This window comes from Neomonachus schauinslandi, chromosome 5 (genome assembly GCF_002201575.2).
Source record: "Neomonachus schauinslandi chromosome 5, ASM220157v2, whole genome shotgun sequence".
Taxonomy (NCBI): domain Eukaryota; kingdom Metazoa; phylum Chordata; class Mammalia; order Carnivora; family Phocidae; genus Neomonachus; species Neomonachus schauinslandi.
In genome coordinates, this window is record NC_058407.1 from 57,093,744 (window position 1) to 57,114,981 (window position 21,238).

Sequence of the window (21,238 nt, forward strand, 5' to 3'; positions counted from 1 at the left end):
GAGTTCAAGGCCCCATGTTGGGCGTAGAGTTTACTTAAAAAAATAATAAAAATAAAAAAATAAAACTGTGCATTAAAGCAATGGATTAAAAAAAAAAGTAGGAATGGATATAGAGGGTTCAGGGCAGGTATAGGGTTATGAGAAACATTGTGAGCAAAAGGAATTGGGAAAGAAGATATTCAGAAGCTGCTGTGGAGGGGCGCCTGGGTGGCTCAGTAGGTTAAGCATCTGTGTTCGACTCAGGTCATGATCTCCGGGTCCTGGGACTGAGCCCCAAGTTGGGCTCCCTGCTCAGTAGGGAGTCTGCTTCTCCCTCTCCCACTCCCCTGCTCATGTGTGCACTCTCTCTGTCTCTCAAATAAATAAAATCTTAAAAAACAAAAAAAGAAGCTGCTGTGGATTTTGAAATGGATATTTTAATTTTCTTTGGGAGTCTCAATATATTAAGATTTAAATTGCTTTTAACTTTTTTTTTTTTTTTTTTTTGAGGTTAGACTTGTTTCTTATATGAGATGCCATTCCAGCACTGGACTCATGGAGGCTGAACATTTATTCAGGTAATAATAGGTAACATTTATGGAGCACTTTCCGTATGCTAGGCAACAAACTAAGTGCTATACCTGTATTCTCATTTAATTGTCACGCAACCTCGTGAGTTTGGAAGTGTTATTGTACCCATTTAATAGATGAAGAAACTGAGACTAAAGTATATTAAGAGTGAGTTCACCTGAATTAAGAAATAAAAAAGACTACTGCTGTAGTCGAAGTGAGAGATGATGGTAGCTGATGTCATTAGATGATGTCATTCCTCACGACTGTGAAGTGGTTTTGACTCAACTTCACCCTCATTTCCATAACTTTTCCCACTAGTGAATACATCATACTCTTTGTTTGTCTTTGAAACAACGGACATACTTTTTGGTAAAGAAAAATCCAATTTAGAGTTTTAACTTTAAAGCTTTTCTAAGTTTGAAATAGTTTAAATTTGAGTGAATATCTACGAAAGGTAAATAGATATTTACCTTACAAAATAGGTATTTACTTCATCTTACAAAAGGTTAATAGATATTAACGGGGGATTTCTTAAAAGATTATTAGTATGGATGATAGGACTCTTTTGTGTTGTTTTCATCACATTTGAAATACTGTTCTCAGATATTTTAGCTTTAAGGAACCTTATTAGGGCTTCTTGTAGGAGCTTTCTTGGTATGTCTAAATGTTTATTTACAGATCATACTAATGGTAGTACTTGCCAGAACTGAGAGGGTTTTTAGCACTACCCAAAAATCAGTCAAAAATGAAGATTCAGGATCTCTGAAAGTATAATGTTGGTTAATAGAAGTATTTGTAAATATACAGAAATTCAAATTTATATGCTGCTATGAGTGGTTCTCCATGTACAATTTTGCCAGGTGTTGTTTGTATACTCATCAAGGTAAAATAAAACTGCTTTTATCACTCCTTTATCAGTTATTGAGTTGCCAGCATGAATACATTGCCCTATTTCCCCTTTCCCCATCTTTTTCAAAATAGATCTTGAGCTATAATTAACATACAGTAAACTGTACGTATTAAAAGTGTACAGTTTGTTAAGTTTTGATGTGTTATTCACCCATGAAGCTATTACCACAGTCAAGATAATGAAAATATCACCTCCACAAGTTTCCTTATCCCCATTTTTAATACTTCCCTCAACTTGTGATCCTAGGCAACCACTGATCAACTTTTGTCACTATAGAATAGTTTGCATTGTCTAGATTTTTATATAAATGGAATTGTAAAGTATATACTCTCACATTTATTTTTTGTTTGTATGGGCATATACTTTTTTCCCCCTCTAAGTTAATTTATTTTTTAAAAAATTACGGTGAAATTCACATAACTTATAATTAACCAGTTTTAGTGTATAGATCAGTGGTATTTAGTGTATTTATGATGTTGTGCAACCACTAGTTCTCTCTAGTTTCAAAACTTTTTCATCATTTTGTAAACCATACCATACTCATTAAATAATCACTCCCCATTCCCTAATTTGCTTTCTGTCTCTGTGGATTTGCCTCTTCTGGATATATCCTATAAAAAGAATCAGACAATATATGAACCTTTTGTATCTGGCTTCTTTCATTTAGAGTAATATTTTCAAGATTCATCCAAGTTGTAGCATGTATCAGTACTTTTATTCCTTTTTATGGCTGAATAATATTCCATTGTGTAGATATATCACATTTAGCTTATCCATTCCTCAGTTGCTAGACATTTGGGTTGTTTCCACTTTTTGGGTGCTATGAATAATGCTGCTATGAACATTTTTTTATAAGTTTTTTTGTGGGTATATGTTTTCATTTCTTTGGAGTATATATCTGGGAGTGTAATTGCTGGATCATATGGTAACTCTGTTGAACTTTTTGAAGAACTGTCAAACTGCTTCCATAGTGGCTGCATAATTTTACATTCCCACTAGCAATGTTTGAGGGCCCCAATTTATCTATCCTTACTAAACTTATTGTCTGTCTTTTGATTGTAGCCATCCTAGTGGGTGTCAAGTAATATCATTATGATTTTGATTTGCACTTCCCTGATGACTAATGATGTTGAATTGAGCTTCTTTTCGTGTACTTACTGGCCATTTGTATATTTTTTTTAAAGAAATGTATATTTAAATCCTTTGCCTTTTTTAGATAACTTATCTTTTTTTTATTGAGTTGTAAGAATTCTTTATTATGGATACAAGTATTCCTTACTTGATAACATGATTTGCAGATATTTTTTCCTATTCTGTGAGTTGTCTTTTCACCTTCTTGATGGTATTGTTTACAGACAAAAGTTTTATTTATTTTATTTTTTAAGATTTTATTTATTTATTTGACAGAGACACAGCAAGCGAGGGAACAAAAGCAGGGGGAGTGGGAGAGGGAGAAGCAGGCTCCCCGCTGAGCAGGGAGCCTGATATGGGGCTCCATCCCAGGACCCTGGGATCATGACCAGAGCCGAAGGCAGACGCTTAACAACTGAGCCACCCAGGCGCCCCCAGACAAAAGTTTTAAATTTGATGAAGTCTGCTGATCTATTTTTTCTTTTGTTGCTTATGCTTTTAGTGTTATGTCTAAGAAAGTTTTGTCTAACCCAAGGTCATGAAGATTTATTCTAGTGTTTCATGTTGAATTTTATAGTTTTAGCTTTTACATTTAGGTCTGTGATCTATTTTGAGTTAATTTTTGTGTATAATATGAGGTATGGTTCCAACTTTATTCTTTTATATTTAGCTATCCACTTGTCCCAGGACCTTTTGTTGAAAAGACTGTCCTTGACCTATTTGATTGTCTTGGCCTCCTTGTTTGACAATTAGTTGACCATAGGGGCGCTTGGGTGGCTCAGTCGTTAAGCGTCTGCCTTTGGCTCAGGTCGTGATCCCAGGGTCCTGGGATCGAGCCCCGCATAGGGCTCTCTGCTCGGCGGCAAGCCTGCTTCTCCCTCTCCTACTCCCCCTGCTTGTGTTCCCTCTCTCGCTGTGTCTCTCTCTGTCGAATGAATAAATAAAATCTTTAAAAAAAAAAAAAATTAGTTGACCATAAATGTAAAGATTTATTTCTGGCCTTTCAATTCTATTCCACTACAGCACTGTTCTGATTACTGTTACTTTGTGTGGTAAGTTGAAATTAGGAAATGTGAGTCCTCCAATTTTGTTTTTCTTTTTTCAAGATTACGTTGTTTGGTGTGCCTGGGTAGCTCATTTGGTAGAGCATCTGACTCTTGATCTTAGAGTTGTGAGTTTGAGCCCCATGTTGCGTGTAGAGATTACTTAAAAAAAAAAAAAAAGATTATGTTGTTTATTTTAGGTCCCTTGCATTTCCATATGAATTTTAGGATCAGATTGTCGATGTCTTCAAAAAAAAAAAAAAAAAAACCCAATTAGGTTTTTTATAGGAATTGCACGGAATCTGTAGATCAGTTTTTTTTTTTTTTTAAAGATTTTATTTATTTATTTGAGACAGAGAGAATGAGAGAGAGAGAGCACATGAGAGGGGTGAGGGTCCGAGGGAGAAGCAGGCTCCCTGCCGAGCAGGGAGCCCGATGCGGGACTCGATCCAGGGACTCCAGGATCATGACCTGAGCCGAAGGCAGTCGCTTAACCAACTGAGCCACCCAGGCGCCCAGAATTTGTAGATCAGTTTTGAGAGTGTTACCACCTTAGCAATATTAAATCTTTCAGTCCATGAACATGGGACATCTTCCCCCTTATTTAATAATAAGTTCTTTAATTTCTATCAGTGATTGTTTATAATTTTTAATATATAAGCCTTACACTTTTTTAATCCTATTCTATTATACTTCGTTGTTAAAATTATACCTAAGTATTTTATTATTTTTGTTACTACTGTAAATGGACTTTTCCCCTTAATTTCGTATTTGGAATATTCATTACTTGTGTATAGAAATACAATAAATTTTTGTATGTTGACCTTATATTTTGCAACCTTGCTGAACTTGTTTATTAGTTTTTAGTGGATTCCTTAGGATTTTCTATATATAAGATCATGTCATCTGCAAATAGAAAATTTTGTTGGTTTGTTTTTGAAGACTTATTTTAGAGAGAGAGAGTGTGCACGAGTGGGGGGAGGGGCAGAGGGAGCAGAAGAGAGAATCCTCAAGCAGATTCCCCGCTGAACAAGGGGCCCAACTTGGGGCTGGATCCCAGGACCCCGAGATCATGACCTGAGCTGAAATCAAGGGTTGGCCACCCAACTGACTGAGCCACCCAGCTGCTCCTGCAAATAGAAAAATTTTACTTCTTTTCCAGACTGAATGCCTTTTTTTTCTTTTTATTGCCTCATTGCCCTAGCTATGTTTTTTCCTTCTGTTCCTCAGACTGGATATTCTTTTTGTTTGTTGTTTTTAAAGTTTTTGTTTATTTATTTAAGTAATCTGTACACCCAACATGGGGCTGAAACTCACCCCAAGATCAAGAGTTGCATGCTCTTCTGACTGAGCCAGCCAGGTGCCCGAAGACTGGATATTGTTTTTTTGTTTTTTTAGGTTTATTTATTTTGGGGCACCTGGGTAATGCAGTCGGTTAAACGTCTGCCTTCTGCTCAAGTTGTGATCCCAGTGTCCTGGGATTAAGTCCCACAATGGGCACCTTGCTTTGCGGGGAGCCTGCTTCTCCCTCTGCCTCTGCCTGTCTCTCTCTTTCTGTATCTCATGAATAAATGTATAAAATCTTTAGGAAAAAAAGATTTATTTATTTTGGAGGGGGGCAGGGACAAAAGGCGAGAGAATCCCAAGCAATTCCATGCGGATGATGGAGCCCCATGTGGGGGTCAGTCTCATGACCCTGAGACCACGATCTGAGCTGAAACCAAGAGCCATGCTCAACAGAATGCACCACCCAGGTGCCCCCAGACTGGATATTCTTTTTTTTTTTTTTTTAAAGATTTTATTTATTTATTTGAGAGAGAGAGAACACATGAGAGGGGATAGGGTCAGAGGACGAAGCAGACTCCCTGCCGAGCAGGGAGCCCGATGCGGGACTCCATCCAGGGACTCCAGGATCATGACCTGAGCCGAAGGCAGTTGCTTAACCAACTGAGCCACCCAGGCGCCCCAGACTGGATATTCTTAATTGACCTAGCTTCAAGTTTGTTGATTCTTTCTTCTGCCTGCTCAGATCTTGTATCAAACCTCTCTGCTTATGTTTTTCATTTTTGTTATTTCCAATTTCAACTCCAAAATTTTTATTTGGTCCCCCCCCGCCCTTTTTAAAAGATTTTATTTATTTATTTGACAGAGAGAGACACAGCAGAGAGGGAACACAAGCAGGGGGAGTGGGAGAGGGAGAAGCAGGCTTCCTGTGGAGCAGGGAGCCAGATGGGGGGCTTGATCCCAGGACCCTGGGATCATGACCTGAGCCGAAGGCAGACGCTTAACAACTGAGCCACTCAGGCGCCTCTATTTGGTTCCTTTTTATAATTTCTATCTTTCTATTAATATTCTGTTTCTGAAACATTGTTATACTTTTCCTTTAATTCTTTAGTCATAGTTTCCTTTTTTGGTCTTATTTAAGTTGGCTGATTTAAAGCCCAGTGTCTGGGATTCCTAAGTGAGTTTCTGTTGATTGCCATTTTTCCAATTACGGGCCATACATTCCATTTCATGGTAATATTATACTGCTTCATGTATAGTATAAGAACTTTACAATAGTATACTGCTTTTTCTTCCCTCCTGACCATTGCCCTATTCCAGGTATACAATTTACTTGTGTGTGTGTGTATGTGTGTGTGTGTTTGAATTTATATATATATATTTTTAAGGTTTTATTTATTTGAGAGATTTATTTATTTTATACACACATATACATACATATGTATACACACATATATACACATGCATATATATACTTGTATATGTATATAAATTACAGTATATCTTAAATTATTGCTTTGAATAGTTTATAACTTTAAAAATATTTGAATAATGAGTAAAAAAAGATTTTTATATTTATCCACATTGTAACCATTTCTGATGCTCTTTATTCCTTTGTGTAAATCCAGACAATATTTATTCAGCCTGAAGGACTTGAACAGGTCTAATTGTGATGATGTTTAGCTTTTGTACAGAAAAAGTCTGTATTTTGCCTTCATTTTTGAAAGATATTTTCTGTGAGTATAGAATTTGCGGTTGACAGTTTTTTTCTTTCAGTCTTTTAAGATATGAATCCATTGTCTTCTGACTTGAATAGTTTCCAGTGAGAATTCTGTTATCATCTTCATCTTTGTCCTCTATATGTAATATATCCTTCCTCCTGGCTGCTTTTAAATTTACTCTGTATTACTGTAATATTAGTGTTAGGTAATTTGGTAATGGTGTGTCTTGGTTTGTTTTTTTTTCAGCTTCTTGGATCTGTGTATTTATACTTTTATTATAATTTGGAAACTTGGAAGCTACTATTTCATTAAATATTTTTTCCCCTGTCTCTTCTTTGGAAATACCACTGACACATATATTAGGCAATTAGAATTTGTCCCACACAGTTCATGGATGCTTTGTTCATTTTATTTTAATGGTTTTTTTTCTTTCTGTGTTTTATTTTAGTTGACTTCTATTGCTGTTTTCTTGTTTACTCCCCCTGATTTGTTCTCTTGGAATTTTTAATCTGCTATCAGTTGTACACAGTATGTTTTTATCTCTACCATTTCATAGATTTTTTTTTTTTACTTCTACCTAACATGCTTTTTCCTTTAGATTTTTACACATATGGAATATAGTTATAATAACTTTTTGAATGTTGCTCTTTACTCATTTTATAATCTATCATTTCTCAGTCATTTGTTTTAACTTTTCATTGTGAAATAAGTATAATTTATGGGAAATTGCAAAAAAAAAAATGTACAGCAGTATTCCATTCCATGTGCCTTTCACTCAATTTCTCCCAATTGTGACAGCTTGTATAACTATAGTACCATGAAAAACCAGGAAATTTATATTGTTACAATCTATAGAGTCTATTCCGATTTGACAGTTGTACATGCACTGCTCTCTGTGCATGGGTGTGTGTGTTGAGGAGAGTTCTGTGGAATTTCACTGTGTGAATTTGTATATCCACAACCCCCGTCAAGATACAGAACAGTTCCATTCCCATAAGAATTCTTCCTGTTGGGGTGCCTGGGTGGCTCAGTGGGTTAAACGTCTGCCTTCGGCTCAGGTCATGATCTCAGGGTCCTGGGATCGAGCCCCACGTCGGGCTCCCTGCTCAGTGGGGAGTCTGCTTCCCCTCTGCCTCTGCGCCCCCCCCACTCTTGCTCTCTCTCTCTCTCAAAGAAATAAATAAAAACCTTTAAAAAAAAAAAAAAAGTTTAAAAATAAATAAATAAATAAAGACCTAAAAAAAAAAAAAGAATTCTTCCTGTTACCCTTTTATAACCACATCCAGCTACCTGCACCCCATTTGTGAACCTATAACACTGGCTTTTCTAGTCAGTTCTTCAGCTCTTTAATATTGTCATGTCAAAATGTTAATTAAATGGAATCATACCATATATAACCTATTGAGAATGACTTTTTCTCCCACTCCGCATAATTCCCTTGCGATCCATCCAAATTACTGCATGTGTCAATAGTTTGTATCCTTTTGTTGCTGAGTAGTAGTCTGTGGTATGGTTGTCCCAAGTTTGTTTAAGCATTCACCTGTTGAGGGACTTCTATGTTGGTTCCAATTTTTGGCCATTGTGAATAAAGCTGCTATGAACATTCATGTTCAGGTTTTTCTGTAAACATAAGTTTTTCTTTGTGTGGGATAAATGCCCAAGAGTAATTACATATTTCATCTTTATTTATTTATTTATTTATTTTTAAAGATTTTATTTCTTTATTTGACAGAGAGAGACACAGCGAGAGAGGGAACACAAGCAGGGTGAGTGGGAGAGGGAGAAGCAGGCTTCCCGCTGAGCATGGAGCCCAATGCGGGGCTCGATCCCAGGACCCTGGCTGGGATCACGACCTGAGCTGAAGGCAGATGCCTAACGACTGAGCCACCTAGGCGCCCTAGTATTTTTTATTTTAGCCATTATGATAGGTATGTAGAGATATTTCATCTGTTTTTAATTTGCATTTCCCTAATGGCTAATGATTTTGAACATGTATGCTTATGTCTTTTTTTTTTTTTAAAGATTTTATTTATTCATTTGACAGAGATAGATACAGCGAGAGCGGGAACAAAGCAGGGGGAATGGGAGAGGGAGGAGCAGGATTCCCGCAGAGTGAGGAGCTCGATGCGGGGCTTGATCCCAGGACCCTGGGACCATGACCTGAGCTGAAGGCAGACGCTTAACGACTGAGCCACCCAGGCACCCCATGTATGCTTATGTCTTTTGCCCATTTCCTAATTGTTTCTTTGAGTTTTGAATGTTCTAGATACAATTCCTTTGTTAGATACATGGTTTACAAATATTTTCCCCAGTGGCATACTCTCTTTTGTGAACTCTGGACTCCTTTGCTTTCTCAGACTTTCACTCCTGTGTTCTCCAGTCAGGGAGCATGTTGGACTCTGCCCAGGTTTCTCCTGGGCTCCCCTCCACCTTTTTTTTTTTTTTTTGACATTACTTGGAAGCAGTGTCTAGGCATTGAGCTTGGGTAATCATAAGGCTTACCTTATTTGTTTCCCATCTCTCACAATCACTGTTGTTTATTCCCTGATGTCCAGTGTCTTAAAAATCATGGTTTTACCCATTTTTTCGTTGGTTTTTTTTTTTTTAGTTGTTTCTGCCAGGAAGGTAAATATGATCTCTGTTACTCCATGGTAGTCAAAAATGAAATCTCTCCCAGGACCCCCACAACCAAAGTTTTATAACATTAGGAACACCCATTGTTAGTAACTACTATCCAGTAATTCCTTCCTTTCTCAAGTCCTTAAACAGAAAAGGAGGGGGGAATAGAGGCTAAATATAACTCAGACAAAAAAATACTTCTGATGTTGTTCAGTGTCTGTTGAAGCCCAGCTACTTCCAGAAGTTTGCAAATCAATCAGATACAGACTTAGAGCTAGAAATAGGTTAGCTACCATAGCACAAGATGATGGTGTGAAAAGATTTTAGTGACAGCTTGTGTGTGATAATATATCCTTTCTTGTTCAGGGTTCTCTGGATGTAATGCTAGATTCTGGCTTTCATATGCCTTTTCTCTATTCTTATCCATATAGTCCTTTTCTCAAAAGAATGGCTATATTTATAAAATCACATTTTTCTATATTTAAAGGGTAGAGTTGACCAGTTAAAGCAGCCTTTCCAGCCTAAGTTCATCTCGCTAGGTAATTCTTTAACTTTTGTTAATTAGTTTTGGAGCTTATGTCAGCATTTATGATGATTTGATAAATATATGCTAGGATTTCTTAAAGATTTATCTCTCTATTTCAAAACTGTAGTTATCTATGTAAAAAATCAGAGAGATGGAGTATTGTACAGGACCACATAGTTATCAAACACTTGAAGAAAATATTTCTTTGGAGTTATTTTGTGGAATTAGGACACATATTAGTAATTGGGTGACTTTGAGCTCTGGAAATCTGCTAGAGCCACCTTTGGGATAGAGTGGCTCCTGCTTGTGCCAGTCTTATCAGGAAAGATTTCTATTTCCAGTCTATCACTTCTGCTGATGAACTAAGGGCATAGTTTGTTATATTAGACAGCTATTTTTTTTTTAAGATTTTTAAAAAATTTACTTGTCAGAGAGTGAGCACAAACAGGGGGAGCGGCAGGCAGAGCAGGCAGAATAGGCAGAGAGAGAAGCAGGCTTCCTGCTGAGCAAGGAGCCTGATGCGGAATTCGATCCCAGGACCTCAGGATCATGACCTGAGCCAAAGGCAGACGCTTAACTGACTGAGCCACCCAGGTGTCCCTAGTCAGATATTTTAACAGTTCCTGTCCTGATGCCTTGCACAGAGTGGTTACTCAGCGAGTATTTGTTCATTGAGTCACTACTTCAGTCAACCCCCTTTATATATTTCATCCAGGACCTTTTGATTTCCATCCCTTTGACCATTTTCTTATGTGCTTGCATTTCCTCTGGAGGGGTCAACAAAAAAAGCAAAGAAGAATAATCTGAAATCTTTCTATCTCTTACAAGTAACTCTGATAAGAAAAAAATATTAGAAGAGATTGAAACGCTTGCCTAAATTGAGATTTTGGAATTAATGCTGGATTTCATTATTTATTCTATTTTCCCCTGCCGTTACTAACAGTGGATGGTTTTTTGCTTTCCTTCAAAGCCCTAAACAGCTTTTTCTCTCTTTAACTTATAGGTGGTGATGTGCTCTTTTACTTTTCAATTTTATTTCTAATTTTTATAACTTTCCTTTTCCTTTCTATATAGGGATTCCTCTTCCTCTTCTTTATTCTTTAAATACTGGTGTGTCCTGAGGTCTCTCTGCTCACCTCTCTAGCTTCTCTGCTGCTAATCTGCCACTGTTCTCACTATGCACTCTCCCTTCAGAATCCAAGGTTTCAATTTACATCACAGTTTGGCTGTATAGATATCTAGTCTGAACAGTGTAACTGCCTATTGGGCACTTTGATTAGTCTATCCACAGGCACATCACATTTACCATGTTTTATTTTATTTTATTTTATTATTTTATAATTTTATTATTTTTTAAGGATTTTATTTTTGAGTAATCTCTACACCCAACATGGGGTGCAAACTCACAACCCCAAGATCAAGAGTTGCACGCGCTACCGAATGAGCCAGCCAGGTGCCCCAAATGCTGTTGGTATTTTGAAAGGAATTGGATTAAATGTGTAGATTGCTTTGGGTAGTATAATACATTTTAACAACATTTGTTCTTCCAATTCATGAGCTTCTTTGTGTTGTCTTGAATTTCTTTCATCAGTGTTTTATAGATTTCAGAGTACAGGTCTTCCACCTTTTGGGTTAGGCTTATTCCTAGATATCTTATTATTTTTGGTGCAATTGTAAATGCAATTATTTTCTTAATTTCTCTTTCTGCTACTTCATTATTTGTATGTAGAAATGCAACAGATTTCTGCACATTGATTTTGTACCCTGTGACTTAAGTGAATTCATTTATCAGTTCTAGTAGTTTTTTGGTGGAGTCTTTCAGGTTTTCTCTGTATAGTATCATGTCATCTGCAAATAGTGAGTTTTACTTCTTCTTTTTTTTTTTAAGATTTTACTTATTTATTTGAGAGAGAGAATGAGATAGAGCATGAGAGGGGGGAGGGTCAGAGGGAGAAGCAGACTCCCTGCTGAGCAGGGAGCCCGATGCGGGACTCGATCCAGGGACTCCAGGATCATGACCTGAGCCGAAGGCAGTCGCTTAACCCAACTGAGCCACCCAGGCGCCCCTAAAGTTTTACTTCTTCCTTACCAATTTGGATGCCTTTACTTTTGTTGTCTGATTGCTGTGGCTAGGACTTCCAGTACTACATTGAATAAAAGTGGGGAGAGTAGACATCCTTGTCTTGTTCCCGATCTTAGGCAAAAGGCTCTCAGTTTTTCCCCATTTGAGGGTGATGTTTAGCTGTCGGTTTTTTATTTATGGTCTATGTTATGTTGGGGTACATTCCTTCCAAACCTACCTGGTTGAGGGTTTTTATCATGAATTGCTGTTTTACTATGTCTCGCGTTGATTGATTTGTGAAAACTGAACCAACTTGCAACCCAGGAATAAATCCCACTTGGTCGTGGTGAATGATTTTTTAAATGTATTGTTGGATTTGATTTGCTAGTATTTTGTTGAGGATTTTTGCATCTGTGTTCATCAGAGATAATGGCCTGTAGTTCTCTTTTTTTGTGGTGTCTTTATCTGGTTTTGGTATTAGGGAATGCTGACCTCATAGAATGAATTTGGAAGTTTTCCTTCTTCTTCTATTTTTTGGGAATAGTTTGAGAAGCATAGGTATTAACTCTTCTTTAAATGTTTGGTAGAATTTGCCTGTTAAGCTATCTGGTCCTGGACTTTTGTTTGTTGGGAGTTTTTTTGATTAGTGATTCAATTCCTTTGCTGGTAATTGGTCTGTTCAAATTTTCTATTTCTTCTTGTTTCAGTTTTGGTAGGTTATATGTTTCTAGGAATTTATCTACTTCTTCTAGGTTTTCCAATTGGAAATATAGGTTTTCCAATTGGCATATAGTTTTTCATAATTTTCTCTTATAATTATTTGTATTTCTGTGGTGTTTGTAGTTATTTCTCCTCTGATTTGTGATGTTATTTATTTGGGTCCTTTCTCTTTTTTTCTTGATAAGTCTGGCTAGTGGTTTATCAATTTTATTGATTTTTTTTTCAGAGAACTAGCTCCTGGTTTCATTGATCTGTTCTGTTTTTTTTAGTTTCTATGTCATTTATTTCTGCTCTAATCTTTATTATTTCCTTCCTTCTACTGGTTTAGGTTTTGTTTGTTGTTCTTCTAGGTCCTTTAGATGAAAGTTTAGGTTTTGAGATTTTACTTTTTGAGGTGGGCCTGTATTGCTATAAACTTCCCTTTTAGAACTGCTTTTGCTGCATCCCAAGGTTTTTGAACCATTGTGTTTTTGTTTTCATTTGTTTCCATGTACTTTTTAAATTTCTTCTTTTATTTCTTGGTTGACTCATTCATTGTTTAGTAGCATGTTATTTAATCTCCATGTATTTGTGGTATTTCCATATTTTTTCTTGTGGTTGACTTCTAGTTTCATAGTGTGGTCTGAAAATGCATGGCATGACTTTGATCTTTTTGAATTTGTTGAAGCTTTTTGTGACCTAATATGTGATCTATTCTGGAGAATGTTGCATGTGCACTTGAAAAGGATGTGTATTCTGTTTTAGGATGGAATGTTCTTCTTCTTTTTTTTTTTACTTTTTAAAAATTTCCATAAGTAATCTCTACACCCAGTGTAGGGCTCAGATTCACAACCCCAAGATCAGCAGTCCCATGCTTTACAGACTGAGCCAGCCACGTGCCCCTAGGATGGAATGTTCTGAATATGTCTCTTAAATCCATGTGCTCCAGTGTGTCATTCAAAACCATTGTTTCCTTGTTGATTTTCTGTTTAGATGATCTGTCCATTGATATACATGGGGTATTAAAGTCCCCTACTATTGTTGTATTATTATCAATTAGTTCCTCTATGTTTGTTGTTAACTATTTTATGTATTTGGGTGCTTCCATATTGGATGCATAAATATTTACAATTGTTACATGTTCTTGTTGGATTGTTCCCTTTATTATTGTATAGTGTCCTTTTTCTTTTTAAGATTTTATTTATTTATTTATGTTGAGAGAGCATGAGCGGGGGTGGGGCAGAGGGAGAGGGAGAGAGAGAATCAAAAGCATTCTCTGTGCTGAGTGGAGCCTGATGCTGGGCTTGATCTCAAGACCCTGAGATCATGACCTGAGCCGAAATCAAGAATCAGATCCTCAACTGACTGAGCTATCCAGGCGCCCCTATAGTGTCCTTTGTCTCTTGTTACATTCTTTGTTTTTAAAGTCCATTTTGTCGGATATAAGTATTGCTACTCCGGCTTTCTTTTGACATCCATTTGCATATAAAAGTTTCTCCATCTTTGCAGGTGTCTTTAAGTCTAAAATGAATCTCTTGATTGGAGGATCTGCAAAATATTGTGTCCATTAAAAAAAAAATGTCACACCACATGACTTGATTTGGCTAATAAAATGTGAAAATTTGGGGGCAGAAGCTTTAACAACCAATGTATGCCTTCCTATTTTCTCCTTTCCTTCTTACACAATAGCCAGATACATTTGAGATGGTAGCTGATCTATCTGGCTTGGTTCCAGAATGATCAAGATAAGCAGAACGCCATGCCAAATTGCACTGGACATGAGGCTTGAATAAGAAATAAACCTTTGTGGTTGTGATGAGCACTCAGTGTTACACACAACTGATGAATCGTTGAACACATCAAAAGCTAATGATGTACTATATGTTGGCTAATTGAAAATTAAAAAAAGAAAAGAAATAAACCTTTGTGACTTGAAGCCATGCAATAACAGCAACAACAAAAAAACAAAAAACAAAAAAATGAGTCTCTTGTAGGCAGCATACAGATGGCTTTTTTTAAAAAAGATTTTATTTATTTATTTGAGACAGAGAGAATGAGAGACAGAGAGCATGAGAGGGAGGAGGGTCAGAGGGAGAAGCAGACTCCCTGCCGAGCAGGGAGCCCGATGCGGGACTCGATCCCGGGACTCCAGGACCATGACCTGAGCCGAAGGCAGTCGCTTAACCAACTGAGCCACCCGGGCGCCCAGATGGCTTTTTTTTTTAAATCCATTTTGTCACTCTGTGTCTTTTGACTGAAGTGTTTAATCCTTTTACATTCAAAGTAATTACTTATGGAAATATATTTATTGTTATCTTATTACTTGTTTTGTGGTTGTTTCTGAAGATTTTCTGATTCTTGTCTTTCATGGCTTGCTGGTTTTCTTTAGTGATATACTTGGATTTCTTTCTCTATTCTTTGCATATTTATGAGAGGTTTTTGATTTGTGGTTACAATATGTTTATATATAACATCTTCTGCATATAGCAGTCTATATTAAATTGATGGTTGTTTAAGTTTGCATATATTCTTTACTCCTCTTCTCCCCATGTTGTAGGTATATGGTGTCATATTTTATATCCTTTTATTTTGTCAGTTCCTTGACTGATTTTTTTAGAGAGATATTCATTTTTACTGCTTTTGTGTTTCCTAACTTCATACTGTCACTTTTGATCTTTCCTTTCAACTCAAAGAGTCCCTTTTAATATTGCTTACAGGACTGGTTTAGTGGTGATGAACTTCTTTTGTTTTTGTTTGTCTGCTAATGGGGTTTCCTTTATGTGTAACTGTCTTCTTTTGTCTTACTGCTTTTAATATTTTTCTTTATCACTATATTTTGCCTTTTTATTGTATTTTTTTAAATAAGCTGTACACCCAATGTGGAGCTTAAACTCATGACCCTCAGATCAAGAGTTGCATGCTCCACCAACTAAGCCAGCCAGGCACCCTGGTATTTTTGCCATTTTAATTACAATATGTCCTAGTTTGGATCTACTTTTGTTGATTTTGTTGGGTGTTTTCTCTGCCTCCTGGATCTGGATATCTGTTTCCTTCCCCAGATTAGGGAAGTTTTCAGCTATTATTTCTTCAAATACATTTTCTGCCTTCTTTTTTTCTTTTTTGCTCTTGTGGGACTCCTATAATACAAATGTTATTATGCTTAATGGAGTCACTGAGTTCCCTAAGTCTATTCTGGTTTTGCATAATTCTTTTTTCTCTCTTTTGTTCAGCTTGATTACCTTCCATTACTCTGTCTTCTAAGTCATTAATTTGTTCCTCTGCTTCTTCCAGCCTGCTGTTCATTTCATCAAGCATGTTTCTCATTTCATTTAGTGAGCCCTTTATCTCTACTATGTTATTCCTTATCTCTATGTTAATGGTCTCACTGATGTCCTCTACTCTTTTCTCAAATCCAATGAGAATCCTTATGATCATTGCTTTAAATTCTCCATTAGACATGTTACTTATATCTGCTTTGCTTAGATCTCCCATCATGGCTTTGTCCTGTTCTTTCATTTTGGGCAAATTCCTGTCTTCTCATTTTGTCTAAGTTTCTGTGTCTGTTATTATGTGTTAGAAAACTCAGCTATGTCTCCTGTTCTTGAGGGCAATGGTTTTATGAAGAAGAGGTCCTATAGTGCCCTCCAGTGTAGTGTCCCCTGTTCCCCAGGGCCTGGTGCTTCTGAGAATGTCTCCAATGTGTGCTTTGTGCCCTTTGCTGTTGTGTCCTGGCTTCTTTATCTCATCCTTCAGGCCAGTTGTCTACAGAGGCTCTCTTTGCCTGTTTTGGACAGTGTTCTTGGTCCCTGGCCTGAATGTGGCTTGTTTTAACTAGGTGTGTTCTGGTCTGCTTGTAAAATGAGTCTTGTTGCCACCACCACTGGAACCAAGGCCTCATAAAGCTCCCTGGTCAGGAGATGAGGTGGTTGGCAGGGGTTTGGGCTGGTATTCTGGGGGAGAGGGCCTGTCAAGCTGGGGCTGAGCCAAGTGTGACTGGGAGGGGTGGTTTCACCAGGGGGCAGGGGGGGGGGCTTGGCATAAGCAAGTTAGAGAGCAAGTGTCTATGCTGGGCTGGTTCCTGCAGGTGTCCCTGTGCTTATGCTGAGGGGTGGGGGAAGGAAATGGCACTGGCCAGTTCTTTTGTTCTCCATAAAAACTACTTCTCTGGGACATGCTCTGAGGTGAACAAGTAACTTCCCACTGTGTGTCCCTGGCCCTCTTCAGATCACTGTTTCCATGCTATATGTCCATGGGCTGTTTGCCCTACCTTTTCTCCAAGAGCAGCCCCAATGTCCTCAGCTCTATCAGAGCCAAGCACACTGGCCTTTAAAACTCCAGGCTTTAAGCCCCATTGGTTGCCAAAAGGCATGAAATTTGGCCCCTCTCACTTTCTAAGCCATTTGCTATGGGGATTTGCTTTCCCCTGTGTGTTAGTCTCTCTCTCACCCGTCTCCACGTTGGTGCCTCCCTCCCCACTGCAGCAGCTGCAGTCTGTTTCTCTCTGAAGCCGCATATCCTCACTTCCTACCTTCTTCGATGTGTCCTCTTCTTTACCTTTAGTTGTGGAGTTTGTTCTGCCAGTCTTCAGGTTGATTTCTGGGTTATTTAGGATGATATGATAGTTCTCTAGTTGTATTCATGGGTCAGGGTAGCCTAGGATCCTCCTACTCTGCCACCGTCTTCCCCTCAATCCCACATTTACCATGTTTTAAACTGAACTTTATCATCTTTCTTTCCAGACTGATTTCTCCTTCAGTATTCTGATTTCAGTGGTAGACATATCCACCCCAGTTGTTCTCAAACTTTCTGGTATCAGAATTTCTTTACACTCTTAATAATTATTGAGGCCTCCAAAAGCGCTTTTGTTTATATGGATTATATCTATCTATATTATTATTATTATTATTTTTTAAAGATTTTATTTGTTTATTTGACAGAGAGAGAGACACAGCGAGAGAGGAAACACAAGCAGGGGGAGTGGGAGAGGGAGAAGCAGGCTTCCCGCGGAGCAGGGAGCCCGATGTGGGGCTCGATCCCAGGACCCTGGGATCATGACCTGAGCCGAAGGCAGACGCTTAACGACTGAGCCACCCAGGCGCCCCTATCTATCTATATTAGTGTATTGCAAATGAAAACTGAGAAATTTAAAAACATTTATTAATTTTAAAATGATAATCTAATACATGTTAATATAAAAGCAAGTTTTTAATGAAAAAATTCTTCAAAACAGTTAACAAAATTTAATGGGAAATGTGTCATTATTTTTCATTTATAAAAATCTAATTTAATATTGGGGTTAATAGAACACAGACAGATTCTCATATCTGCCTTTTCATTCAGTTGGTTGTGATATTATATGCTATATAGTTTCTGGAAAATAATGTCATAGACCTGTGAGAGCATGAGAGTGAAAAGGGCAAACAAGGGCTTATTATTATATTATATATTATTATTTCATTTCATATATATAATATGTATCTAATAAATGTTATTTATTTCATATATATTATATAATAATAAAGTATTATTATAAAAGTGTTTTTGACCTTGCAGAAAAATGTCTTAGAGATTCCCAGGCATATCAGGCCACACTTTGAGAAACTGCTTTTCTATCCGGTCACTTGGATATCTTCTTATACTTTTCCTCTCTCAGTCATCATACACATCTCATATACGTCACTAAGTCTTAACGATTCTACCTCCTAATGCCCCTAGGGTCACAATCCCCTTATTCTACAGTTAGAATTCTTATCTCATCTTATCTCATCTTTTTCCTAGCTGGCGTGTCTGCCTCTATTTTATCTGCTTTCTAAGCCATCCACTTTGTAGCAAAAGTAATGTTTCTAAAATAGAAATATGATGATGTAACTCATTTTTAAAAATCCTTTACAAGTTTCTCATAGCTTTAGTTAGTGTGCAAGACGTTTTATGATCCCATTTCCACTCCTCTCTAGCTTTTTCTCAAGCCACTTTTCTGTGAGTGCCTTATACTCTAGCTTTCTTTATGCAATACTTGCTGTTCTGAGAAAGCATCAAGGTGATCCATATGTCTGTGTTAATGATACTGTTGTTTCTTGGGTTCACTCTGTGTTCCTGGCACTGTGTTCTAAGTACTTTATATATATTATCTCATTTAATCTTCACAGTCTTCTAAAAAAAGAATTGTAATCATTCCATTTTATAGATAAGGAAACTGAGGTTTAGAGAGATTAAGTAACTTTCCTCAAATCATCCAGCTGGTGAATATTCCATCTAGGTCTGTTTTTCCACTTCTCTCTTTGGCTAAATACTATTTGTCCTAGAGGATTAGATTTAAACATGCCTTCCTTCTAGAAGAAGGCTTTCTTCTGGTATGATCTACATTCCTGCTCCCTTTATTCCCACTTAACCTTGTGAGCAGCTCTAGCTAGCACTTAACATAATACATTATAATTTACTTGTTTGTTTCCTGTACCATTGATTTTCCTGGTAGGTGCAGAAAGGGAACTTCATTCCCCTAGCACAGGAATCTTAGATTGCATCCTACCATATTTGTCTCTAAGGAGAAAATGCATAAAACCTAATGTCACTCTGGGCCTGCTTATTCCTTCTGTGCAAGCAGGTCGTGCAGTTTCAGAGGAACCATAAAACAGATAATATTATTTCTATATTAATTCTTCCAAGCTTTTTAGGAGGGGAGGGCAGAGGGAGGAGAGAGAGAATCCCACATAGGCTCCATGTGCAGCACAGAGCCCGATGTGGGGCTCGATCTCACAACCCTGAGATCATGAGCCTAAATCTAGAGTCGGACACTTAACTGACTGAGCCACCTAGGCACCCCGATTCTTCCAAGTTTTAAAAATAGTGACCCATCTTCTTTTACTAGTTTAGAGAAGACTAAATAACAACAGAAATAATAGCTAACATTTATTTAAATGCTTTCCATGTGTCTAAGCATTTTACCTGTATATTAACTCATTTAATCTTTATAGCCCCATGAGATAGTTACTGTTACCTTTGTTTTACAGATAAGGGAAACTGAGTCACAAAGAGATTAAGTAATTTGCCCAAGATCACACAGCTTGTAAGTGGCAGAGCTGGGAATTCAATCTCTAAAAACTAACTGTATAAAATACTGAATTTTCTTTGTCCAAGATCCCATAGTTGTGTTCTTTGTTAGGGTAAAGGTAAGTGAGGATTAGAGGTAAAGTTATATGGCACAACTCTGGTGTGGTGATCTTATAGAATAAGATGATTTAGTATAGATTTTTTTTTAAAGTGTATTTTCTTTTTTTAAAGATTTTTTATTTATTTATCTGAGACAGAGAGAATGGGAGAGACAGAGAGCACATGAGCGGGGGGAGGGTCAGAGGGAGAAGCAGGCTCCCTGCAGGACAGGGAGCCCGATGCGGGACTCAATCCAGGGACTCCAGGATCATGACCTGAGCCGAAGGCAGTCGCTTAACCAACTGAGCCACCCAGGCGCCCCTGTATTTTCTTTTTAAAACAATATCTTTTCGGTTCAAATGAAAGGATCTTTCATGCAATCGTTATTACAAAATCATCACAGTTCTGAGCTTCCAGCCCAATTAATACCCACTTTCCCAGTGAATAACAGCAACAAAAGTTTTATATTTTATTTGACACTTACAAGGTTGATAATTTTTCTTCTCCCAGCAAGTTACATTGGTTAATTCCAGAATCCTGTTTTCTTTATTTATTAGAGAGACACATTTGAACTTTATCTTTTTGGTGGGATTTGTTTGCCCTTATCTCTTTTCTGTGCTCCCAGTCCCTTGAGCATCGCAGTGGATGTTTAATTTTGAGAATGCTAATTAGCTTCAGTAGTTACACACCTTGAGGCATTTCTAGACATTTATAGCTTTGTAATTTGATATAGAATAGAATGTATTGGAGCTTGTTGGTTTTTTGGTTTTTTTGTTTGTTTGTTTTTGTTTTTTAAGAAACTTTTGAATTTTGTTCAGGGAGGAATTAGTTAATTCATCTAAATTCAATCATGGAATTTCGGACTGTTGAGAATTTATTTTACCAGTGCTCAGGAATATCACACTTGTGTTTTGCTAATAGTATCTTGGGGTCACTGAGAGTAGTTGTTTTTTTAAGCTGATGCCTTATACCGTAGTTGAGTTTCAGAATCAGACCAATATGGAGGATGCAATTTTCTTCAGATGAGCCTTTGAATAAGTAGCCAGGCTGGTTTGGGGATTTGTGTGATACAGAAAGCACATCTGCAAGATGTCCTCTCTGTTGACACACTTTTAATTCTTATTTATACAGGGTGTGCTATTCAGCTGTCTTTTTTGCCAGTCATCATTTTGTCTACCCAGAGTTTCATGTATAATGTTATCGGGGTCATTTTACTCTGTTTCAGAATAGATTTGATTCCAAATTACCTACTTTTGCTATAGTATTTTAACCTTTAGTTTGGAAGTGAGTATTCATCAGAGAGATAAATGGATTGATTAAGGAAATTTGAAAACCACAATATGTTTCTGAGAATGTGATGGGGTGTAAGATAAAGTTTATAGGCTTCCATTGAGTTCTTAGGAATTGATGGGATTGACCCATGCAAGACTCAAGGGAGTTGGGGATAAAAACATGAGACATGCAGGGGCGCCTGGGTGGCTCAGTCGGTTAAGCAACTGACTTCTACTCAGGTCATGGTCTCAGGGTCCTGGGATTGAGCCCACA

General features: G+C 37.4%; 1 protein-coding gene across 1 annotated transcript in view; it reads left to right on the top strand.

The window, feature by feature from the left end:
* Positions 1–21,238, top strand: part of R3HDM2 (R3H domain containing 2) — a 160,553-nt gene that overhangs the window by 41,198 nt on the left and 98,117 nt on the right. Inside the window, 1 exon segment of the mRNA XM_044915381.1 lies at positions 495–557. The gene's annotated coding sequence lies outside the window, so the exon portion shown is untranslated.